We start from the raw sequence: 9,767 nt of genomic DNA on the forward strand, positions 1-9,767 counted from the left end.
TAAATTGAAAAGATAATACATTTGCAACATAGGTAGACCAAATGTTTGGAAATGCATGTGTGTATAATAGGAAGATGAATCCACGAGGATATCCATCCAGGACCTATGATCCAGGACCACAGCCACGACTCAAGATCCAGGGCTCGCGATCCAGGACACAGGAACGCAGGATCATCCATGACTCCGGATCCCGGCGTATATAGACACCAAAAAGAAAGACATTTGGGGAAGCTGGGTTAATCGGAACATGAGAGTACACAGGTATAGACAGAGAGAAGGAAGAAGTAAGTGTGCAAGTCGATTTTGACAAGAAAGCTACTGGAGACTTCTAGAATTGTGTGAGTAACATTGTGTTTTTAGACTTCTCTGTTTCAGTGTGTGTACTCTGTATCAATGCTCTGTAGTTGATCTGACTGGAATTGTGTTTTTAAAACTCAAAACCGCTACAGTATCGGTCAGACAGAAACTTGGGAAAAGTCATTTGACTGAAACCTTAAAAGTGAACTAACTGACTGCTAGGGTTAACCTTGATTTAAACATTTGTAGAATACTAAGAGCTTTATTGAGTAGGTGTAACTGTATTAAGGGTTAAACTCATAACTTTATAACTTAGGGTTTAATGTAATTGACTTAAAAGACAATAACACATCAGGAGGAAGCCAGTCTAGATTTCCTTTTGAGGGCCACCAGCTGCAGAGTTAACTAATTAAAGGGGCGTGGCCCCACAGCTGTGAGAACTCAGCAATCAGGTGTCCATTTTAGGTAGCACTTTCCTGGAGCGTCAGCTTCAGCGTCAGACAGGCTAAGACATTAGAGTCCTACAGGAGTAAGACTGGCAAAGACATTAGAGTCCTACAGGAGTCCCGAGGGAGGCAAAGAGGAGGCAAATCCTACTTTGATTGAGCTAAGTATCGCTGGTGTTTTATTTTATTTGGTTGTTTAGCTCCTCATGCTATAATCATGTGTATTTTCTCCATTCCTGTTCATGTGTCTTCTCGCAATTATCACTGGCCCCGTGTATCTCCTAATCGATATAACCGGCCTGCTCTCATCTATCCCACGTGCTCCACTGAGATCCAACATCTAGTTTCTGGTGGCCTGTGGAACTGCCAGTCAGCTGTTCCTAAGGCTGACTTCATCTCTGGCTACGCCTCCCTGCAGTCTCTGGATTTCCTTGCTCTCACTGAGACCTGGATTACTCCATCCAACACATCCACCCCAGCAGCTCTCTCCACAGCATATTCCTTCTCCCATACACCCAGACCCACTGGCAGAGGAGGTGGCACTGGTCTCCTGCTCTCTCCCAAATTGAGCTTTTCCCTCTTCAAGCTACCTAACTTCACTCCTTCCACCTTTGAATTCCATGCCGTCACAGTAACCCATCCTATACAGTTAACCATTGTTGTTCTCTACCGTCCACCAGGCGCCTTGGGGGACTTCTTGGAGGAATTAGATCATCTCCCCTCACACATCCCTGAAACTGGCCCTCCCGCTGTACTTCTCGGAGACTTCAACCTCCAGACGGGGAAGATAGACGAACTAACATCCCTGTTAACCGCCTTTGCTTTCTCACTGTCTCCGTCCCCACCGACTCATAAAGCTGGCAATGTCCTTGATCTCATATTCTCAAGGAACTGCGCTACTTCTAACCTCTCTGTAAACCCGCTCCACACATCCGATCACTTCTTCATTTCATTCTCTTTACCCCTTTCCAAACATAACAAACTAATCTCTTCTCATCCTGCACTTGTCCGCCGTAACCTTCGCTCCCTCTCCCCCTCTACCTTTGCCTCATCGGTGCTCTCAGCCCTCCCTTCCTCTGACTCGTTCCAACTCCTGCCTCCAAACTCTGCTGCAGAAACTCTCCTCTCTACTCTCTCATCCACTCTGGACTCACTCTGTCCTCTGACATCTCGGCAGGCTCGTCAGTCCCCTCCTGCTCCCTGGCTAAATGATGCACTGCGTGCTAATAGAACCGTCCTTAGGGCAGCAGAGCGGAAACGGTGGAAATCCAAACACCGTGACGACCTCCTAACCTATCAGGCTCTCCTCTCCTCTTTCTCTGCTTCGATCTCTCAGGCAAAAAGCACTTTCTTTCAAGATAAGATCCAATCCTCCTATTCCAATCCCAAAAAACTATTTTCCATCTTCTCCTCCCTCCTGGACCCTCCCAAAGCCCCTCCCCCCTCCACCCTCTTGGACCCCCCCAAAGCCTCCTCCCCCTCCTCCCTCCTGGACCCCTCCAAAAGCCCCTCCCCCCTCCTCACTTCTGTCAAGCGACTTTGTTACCCACTTTGAAAAAAAGGTTGATGATATTCGCTCTTCTTTTTCTGACTCACCTTTACTCACCGCTGGGTCACCAGACCCTCCTTCCACCAACACACTTACCTCCTTTTCCCCTCTCTCTCCAAGTGAGGTTCTTACCCTCATTACCTCTGCCCGCCCTACCACCTGTCCTCTGGACCCTATCCCTTCAAACCTCCTTCAGACTATCGCTCCTGATATTCTACCGTTTCTCACCCATTTCATCAACACTTCTCTAACTTCTGGTCACTTTCCAAACAGTCTCAAGGAGGCAAGAGTAAACCCTCTCCTAAAGAAACCCACTCTCAACCCGTCTGATGTTATAAACTACAGGCCTGTCTCTCTCCTCCCGTTCCTGTCTAAATCACTTGAACGCGCTGTCTTTAAACAACTCTCCTGTTATCTCAATCAGAACAACCTTCTGGATCCGCACCAGTCTGGTTTCAAGGCAGGTCACTCCACAGAAACTGCTCTCATTGCTGTCTCTGAGGAACTGCACACTGCCTAAAGCATGCATCCCTCTCCTCTGTCATCATCCTGTTGGACCTGTCTGCTGCATTCGACACGGTGAATCATCAGATCCTCCTTCACACTCTCCAAGAACTTGGAGTTTCAGGCTCTGCACTTTCCCTCCTCACCTCATACCTGAAAGACCGTACCTACAGGGTGACTTGGAGAGGGTCTGAGTCCGACCCTTGTCAATTAACTACAGGGGGTCCCTCAGGGCTCTGTTCTTGGTCCCCTCCTCTTCTCCCTGTACACAAACTCGATCGGATCAGTCATTAGCCCGCATGGTTTTTCATTACCACTGCTACGCTGACGACACCCAATTAATTCTGTCCTTCCCCCGCTCAGAGACCCAGGTCGTTGCACGCATCTCTGCTTGTCTAGCTGACATCTCTCAGTGGATGTCTGCTCATCACCTCAAGCTCAACCTTGACAAGACTGAGCTGCTCTTCCTTCCGGGAAAAGATTGTCCCACTCTTGACCTAACAATCAACATCGGCACCTCAGTTGTTTCCCCCGACTCAGACTGCAAGGAATCTGGGTGTGACCCTAGATAACAACCTGTCCTTCACTGCAAACATCGCTGCTACAACCCGTTGCTGCAGATACACGCTTTACAACATCAGGAAGATACGTCCCCAGCTGACCCAGAAAGCCACGCAGGTTCTGGTCCAGGCTCTCGTCATCTCACGCCTAGACTACTGCAACTCCCTCCTGGCTGGTCTACCTGCATGTGCCATCCGACCTCTGCAGCTCATCCAGAATGCAGCGGCTCGTCTGGTCTTCAACCTTCCTAAATGTTCCCACACCACTCCGCTCCTCCGCTCCCTTCACTGGCTTCCGGTAACTGCTAGAATCCACTTCAAGACACTGGTACTTGCTTACCATGCTGCGAATGGATCTGGCCCTTCCTACATCCAGGACATGGTTAAACCGTACACCCCAGCGCGTGCACTCCGCTCTGCATCAGCCAAACGACTCGTTGCACCCTCGCTGCGAGGGGGACCCAAGTTCCCATCGGCAGAAACACGTGGGTTTGCTGTCCTGGCTCCAAGATGGTGGAATGAGCTCCCCATTGACATCAGGACAGCAGATAGCTTACACACCTTCCAGACTGAAAACTCATCTCTTTCGACTCCACTTCGAGCGATAGAACTTACTAACAAAGCACTTTTATACTAATAAAGGACTGGCTTACCTAAAGCCAGTTGAGTAGCACTTGAAATGTTTGGCTCTATGAAACCTGATGTACTTTATGATTCTGTTTTCTTCAAGTCGCACTTATTGTAAGTCGCTTTGGATAAAAGCGACTTACAATAAGCGACAGCTAAATGCAATGTTGTGAGTTGTTTTATGGTTTTTTTAAACACCCTCGAGAGCTCATGGGGACCTCCATTATGTCCCCACACGTGACTGTGTAAACAGATGTAGGTCCCACAAGGATAGTAATGCTAGGCCACAAACACACACACACACACACACACACACACACACACACACACACACACACACACACACACACACACACACACACACACACACACACACACACACACACAGGTGGGGGTTTCAGTATTTGCTTTTATTGTTTGCATGAACAAAACATGTTTGTTGACACTCGGATGGTTCGATCTTCTTTCGACATCAGATCGCAGATTCTAGAGATGATTGACAGAAATCTGTGAGGAAACAAAATCAATGAGTCAGCAGAGGACTCTTTAAAGTAGAGACACTACATACTGATATACACCTAAACATCAGCAGGAGAGGACTCTTTAAAGTAGAGACACTACATACTGATATACACCTAAACATCAGCAGGAGAGGACTCTTTAAAGTAGAGACACTAAATACTGATATACACCTAAACATCAGCAGGAGAGGACTCTTTAAAGTAGAGACACTACATACTGATATACACCTGAACATCAGCAGGAGAGGACTCTTTAAAGTAGAGACACTACATACTGATATACACCTAAACATCAGCAGGAGAGGACTCTTTAAGTAGAGACGCTACATACTGATATACACCTGAACATCAGCAGGAGAGGACTCTTTAAAGTAGAGACACTACATACTGATATACACCTAAACATCAGCAGGAGAGGACTCTTTAAAGTAGAGACGCTACATACTGATATACACCTGAACATCAGCAGGAGAGGACTCTTTAAAGTAGAGACACTACATACTGATATACACCTAAACATCAGCAGGAGAGGACTCTTTAAAGTAGAGACGCTACATACTGATATACACCTGAACATCAGCAGGAGAGGACTCTTTAAAGTAGAGACACTACATACTGATATACACCTGAACATCAGCAGGAGAGGACTCTTTAAAGTAGAGACACTACATACTGATATACACCTGAACATCAGCAGGAGAGGACTCTTTAAAGTAGAGACACTACATACTGATATACACCTGAACATCAGCAGGAGAGCACTCTTAAAGTAGAGACACTACATACGGATATACACCTGAACATCAGCAGGAGAGGACTCTTTAAAGTAGAGACACTACATACTGATATACACCTGAACATCAGCAGGAGAGGACTCTTTAAAGTAGAGACACTACATACTGATATACACCTGAACATCAGCAGGAGAGGACTCTTTAAAGTAGAGACACTACATACTGATATACACCTGAACATCAGCAGGAGAGGACTCTTTAAAGTAGATACACTACATACTGATATACACCTGAACATCAGCAGCAGAGAACTCTTTAAAGTAGAGACACTACATACTGATATACACCTGAACATCAGCAGGAGAGGACTCTTTAAAGTAGAGACACTACATACTGATATACACCTGAACATCAGCAGGAGAGGACTCTTTCAAGTAGAGACACTACATACTGATATACACCTGAACATCAGCAGGAGAGGACTCTTTAAAGTAGAGACACTACATACTGATATACACCTGAACATCAGCAGGAGAGGACTCTTTAAAGGAGAGACACTACATACTGATATACACCTGAACATCAGCAGGAGAGGACTCTTTAAAGTAGAGACACCACATACTGATATACACCTGAACATCAGCAGGAGAGGACTCTTTAAAGTAGAGACACTACATACTGATATACACCTTAAACATCAGCAGGAGAGGACTCTTTAAAGTAGAGACACTACATACTGATATACACCTGAACATCAGCAGGAGAGGACTCTTTAAAGTAGAGACACTACATACTGATATACACCTGAACATCAGCAGCAGAGGACTCTTTAAAGTAGAGACACTACATACTGATATACACCTGAACATCAGCAGGAGAGGACTCTTTAAAGTAGAGACACTACATACTGATATACACCTGAACATCAGCAGGAGAGGACTCTTTAAAGGAGAGACACTACATACTGATATACACCTGAACATCAGCAGGAGAGGACTCTTTAAAGTAGAGACACTACATACTGATATACAACTGAACATCAGCAGGAGAGGACTCTTTAAAGTAGAGACACTACATACTGATATACACCTGAACATCAGCAGGAGAGGACTCTTTAAAGTAGAGACACTACATACTGATATACACCTGAACATCAGCAGGAGAGGACTCTTTAAAGTAGAGACACTACATACTGATATACACCTGAACATCAGCAGGAGAGGACTCTTTAAAGTAGAGACACTACATACTAATATACACCTGAACATCAGCAGGAGAGGACTCTTTAAAGTAGAGACACTACATACTGATATACACCTGAACATCAACAGGAGAGGACTCTTTAAAGTAGAGACACTACATACTGATATACACCTGAACATCAGCAGCAGAGGACTCTTTAAAGTAGAGACACTACATACTGATATACACCTGAACCTCAGCAGGAGAGGACTCTTTAAAGTAGAGACACTACATACTGATATACACATGAACATCAGCAGGAGAGGACTCTTAAAGTAGAGACACTACATACTGATATACACCTGAACATCAGCAGGAGAGGACTCTTTAAAGGAGAGACACTACATACTGATATACACCTGAACATCAGCAGGAGAGGACTCTTTAAAGTAGAGACACCACATACTGATATACACCTGAACATCAGCAGGAGAGGACTCTTTAAAGTAGAGACACTACATACTGATATACACCTAAACATCAGCAGGAGAGGACTCTTTAAAGTAGAGACACTACATACTGATATACACCTGAACATCAGCAGGAGAGGACTCTTTAAAGTAGAGACACTACATACTGATATACACCTGAACATCAGCAGCAGAGGACTCTTTAAAGTAGAGACACTACATACTGATATACACCTGAACATCAGCAGGAGAGGACTCTTTAAAGTAGAGACACTACATACTGATATACACCTGAACATCAGCAGGAGAGGACTCTTTTAAAGTAGAGACACTACATACTGATATACACCTGAACATCAGCAGGAGAGGACTATTTAAAGTAGAGGACACTACATACTGATATACACCTGAACATCAGCAGGAAGAGGACTCTTTAAAGTAGAGACACTACATACTGATATACACCTGAACATCAGCAGGAGAGGACTCTTTAAAGTAGAGACACTACATACTGATATACACCTGAACATCAGCAGGAGAGGACTCTTTAAAGTAGAGACACTACATACTAATATACACCTGAACATCAGCAGGAGAGGACTCTTTAAAGTAGAGACACTACATACTGATATACACCTGAACATCAGCAGGAGAGGACTCTTTAAAGTAGAGACACTACATACTGATATACACCTGAACATCAGCAGGAGAGGACTCTTTAAAGTAGAGACACTACATACTGATATACACCTGAACATCAGCAGGAGAGGGACTCTTTAAAGTAGAGACACTACATTACTAATATACACCTGAACATCAGCAGGAGAGGACTCTTTAAAGTAGAGACACTACATACTGATATACACCTGAACATCAGCAGGAGAGGACTCTTTAAAGTAGAGACACTACATACTGATATACACCTGAACATCAGCAGGAGAGGACTCTTTAAAGTAGAGACACTACATACTGATATACACCTGAACATCAGCAGGAGAGGACTCTTTAAAGTAGAGACACTACATACTGATATAAATATTTACCTGCGACTCCATCGTAGATGTACGGCTGGTCGTGTTCGAATCCCAAACACTCGGCCATTTTCCTGTGAGTATCGTGATCTGCTTTCATGTGACCCACATCCTGATGGTGACCCTCCTTCCCTGAAACACACACACACACACACACACACACACACACACACACACACACACACACACACCACACACACACACACACACACACACACACACACACACACACACACACACACACACACACACACACACACACACACACACACACACACACACACACACACACATTCTAGATGGGGCAATACAAGTGTAAAAGTTCCAGCTACCATGCAGAGGCGCTTGTGGTTTTTGACACCTTGAGAGACCAGCTGGTCTTATTGTCTCTGTTCATGAATTAAAGTATAAAGTTTGCATATTTGAAATTGAAATGTTTAAAGAAAATAACTTGATTCTAAAACATGACGATGTTCCGCTTTCATGAAACATGTTCATATTCCCTCTTTAGAATTACATATCAGTACTATTAGTTTGTATTCGTTTAATTTTTAAACCTTACATTTTTGAATGTTCAATAATTAGAAGCTGAAGAGTTGTGACCTGATGAAGAGGGGGAGGAGGAAGAAGACTACAAAGGGGCCTGGGCCTGGGCCTGGGCCTGGGCCTGGGCCTGGGCCTGGGCCTGGGCCTGGGCCTGGGCCTGGGCCTGGGCCTGGGCCTGGGTCTGGGTCTGGGTCTGGGCTCTTTTAGACGACTGGAGGACTTGACTTGTGAACCTGTTGCTTTTGTATTTTCACTTGGTGTCTTTATTATTTTTAAGGATTCTTTTTAATCCTCTATTTTTGTTAACACCTTAATAAATCTGGTTTGTACACTTCGACCCAACTCCTGGTCTCTCTGGTGGTCTCTGAAGGTGTCTGCTTGGTCTCAGAGTGAGGTCAGAACACCCTTCCTTGGAAAAGGCTGACATTAGTTGATCATTTGGATTTGAATAGTTGAAGGGGAATAGAAACTCTGCTCAGGTTAAACCATAGTTTCACATTGGTCACTGTGGTTGAGGTGGTTTTGACTGATGTTGAAACACATGCTCTGCTGATGTGGTGATATCACTGCTGTGACATTGATGTTTGACTCTGGCTGTGTTTGATATTATATTTGCATTGTGTATAAGGGGATCAAAAGAGGGTTAGGGACTGTGGGTTCTGAAGCTGCCCTAATTACCAGGGAGTCTCCCATCAACAGAGGGTTCTCCTCCAGGGGCAGTTTAGATACTGCTCTGGGGTTCTACCAGCCCACCAACACCTGCTACACACTCTGTTCTGCTATCGTAGCGGTCGGGCATCCGAGGCCAGAGTGCCTGAAGTACGACGGGCAGCTGGTGTTAGAGCCACGCTGTGAACGCCCCCCTGAGCAGATTACGGTGATCTTGCGTGTAGATTCTGGGGGTTTAGTCCTAAAAAGATTGGACGGTTGTTCAGCGGAGCCTTATCAGCACCATAGCTCGGTATCGGAGACGGCCTAGATATTAACAATTGTGTTGTATCGAAGTTAGATTCCTTTTCAATACTTAAATATAAATGACTACTGTACTATATTATAATATACAACATTTCATACAGCAAACTAGTTTATACTATAAATGTTATAATATATATGATATAATAATACATGCTTACATATACTGAAGATACTATATCATACTACACTATATACAGTACTGTGTGTGTGTGTGTGTGTGTGTGTGTGTGTGTGTGTGTGTGTGTGTGTGTGTTTGTGTGTGTGTTTACTGTAGTTCAGCAGGAAGTTCCCCATCGACGTCGTGTTGAACACAATCCTCATGCAG

The 9,767-nt window shown here is 44.7% G+C and overlaps 1 long non-coding RNA gene across 1 annotated transcript; it reads right to left on the reverse strand.

Annotated features, from left to right (window-relative positions):
- Positions 1 to 4,372: 4,372 nt before the first annotated feature.
- Positions 4,373 to 9,767, reverse strand: LOC117550661. Its single transcript, XR_004569679.1, has 3 exons — positions 9,712 to 9,767; positions 7,934 to 8,053; positions 4,373 to 4,490 (listed from the first exon to the last, which is right to left on the reverse strand). It is a non-coding gene; the product is annotated as an uncharacterized LOC117550661 (long non-coding RNA).

This window comes from Gymnodraco acuticeps, unplaced genomic scaffold (assembly GCF_902827175.1).
Source record: "Gymnodraco acuticeps unplaced genomic scaffold, fGymAcu1.1, whole genome shotgun sequence".
Lineage (NCBI taxonomy): Eukaryota > Metazoa > Chordata > Actinopteri > Perciformes > Bathydraconidae > Gymnodraco > Gymnodraco acuticeps.